The sequence below is a fragment of the Macaca thibetana genome, chromosome 3, assembly GCF_024542745.1.
Source record: "Macaca thibetana thibetana isolate TM-01 chromosome 3, ASM2454274v1, whole genome shotgun sequence".
NCBI classification, from domain to species: Eukaryota; Metazoa; Chordata; class Mammalia; order Primates; family Cercopithecidae; genus Macaca; species Macaca thibetana.
Genome location: NC_065580.1, coordinates 7,460,832 through 7,462,251, shown reverse-complemented (window position 1 = coordinate 7,462,251; position 1,420 = coordinate 7,460,832). Strand labels below are relative to the sequence as shown.

Here is a 1,420-nt window from a genome sequence, read left to right as displayed (position 1 = left end):
CAACAGAGTGATCTTCTGTCAGAAACCCTCTGAAGGCTTCTTGCTCACGTAAAAGCCGGTGTCCCCGCCATGCCCCACAAGGCCTTAAGGATCTGCCCTCCTCTCCTCTCTCAGCTTGTCTCCCCCAACTCAGCCCCTCCTTCCCTCCACTCCAGAAGCTGTCACTCCAACATGCCAGGCTCCCTCCTACCTCGGGGACTTTGCGCCGGATGGCCTCTCTGCCTGGAACGTCCTTTTTTCTAGACACTCAGATGACTCACCTTCTCCTTCCCTGCAGTTCTCCACTCACAGGTCTCTTCTCTGTGAACCCTTCCTGGACCCCTCTTTAAAATGGAAATCTCAGTGCTCCCTGTGGCCGCACATACACTACAATTGGAACAATACGGAGATGAGCACAGCCTCTGTGCAAGGATGACACACGGATTCGTGGTGTTCAAAAAATAGATGCGTAAATAACGGAAACCCCCTTTCCTGACACTCCCTACCTAGCCTTTGCTTATATTTCTCCTTGGCATGTGTCACCTTCTAACGCACTACCTACCTTACCTATATACCATGTCTACCGTCTGCTCCACACAAGGTTTTAAGCCCCATGAGGACAGAGACGTTTGTCTGTTTTGTTCAGGCTCCAGAACCCAGTACAGTTGCCTGGCACTTAGTGGGTGGTCAATCGATGTTGAGTGAGTGAATGAATGAATGAATGAATGAATGAATATGGCGCAGGCCAAGAGCTGTGGGGCATCATGGAGGAAGCCGGAAGGCATGTATTCCCCATTGAGAGTGCTTCACCAAGGAGGCTTGAGCTGAGCCTTGAAGGACGGGTAAGGTTCAGTGAAATCATAATAACGGTTGGGATAACTACTAGGGTGAGACTTGTGAAATCTTAGGCACTGCTTCCTCAGGTCTCCTCTCTCAGGGAGAGGAAGGGGCAAGCCCTGGAGAAGCCAAGTGCAAGGTGGGGTCAGGAAGTCGGCAGGTGAAACAGGACTCTTGGTGCACTAGGGTTTGAAATGGAGCTCCGGGGATGTCCAGGGAATACCGCAAATCATTAGGTGCTGTCATAAGCTGCCTTTAGCAACAAAATATCTTCCCTTGGCCCCAGTCAAGAAAAGAAAGTGATTCACATTGAGCGATAGGAATCATGTCGGCCTGAAGTGCCTTCTCGTGGCTATGCCTGTCTTCCAGGGAAATCTCTTGCAGGGGAAGAAAGGAAAAGTGTGCGGACCAATCGTCAATGATTGGGCAGTGACTCTCAATTCCAGTCAAGCCCTGGGAATTAGGCATTGCCATGACAACTGCTGCACTCCAGACGAAGCTGCTTTTAACTCCATCAGAGGCAGACGCACTCTGTGCACTTTTCAACCTCAGTCTGAAATGCTGAAACCACAAGCTTCGGTCTCAGGATCCCACGTAGAAAGCC

The 1,420-nt window shown here is 50.7% G+C and overlaps 1 non-coding gene across 1 annotated transcript; it reads left to right on the top strand.

Annotated features, from left to right (window-relative positions):
* The first annotated feature begins 342 nt into the window (after positions 1-342).
* Positions 343-446, top strand: LOC126951793 (U6 spliceosomal RNA). The gene has a single exon (XR_007724653.1). It is a non-coding gene; the product is annotated as a U6 spliceosomal RNA (small nuclear RNA).
* The last annotated feature ends 974 nt before the right edge of the window (positions 447-1,420 follow it).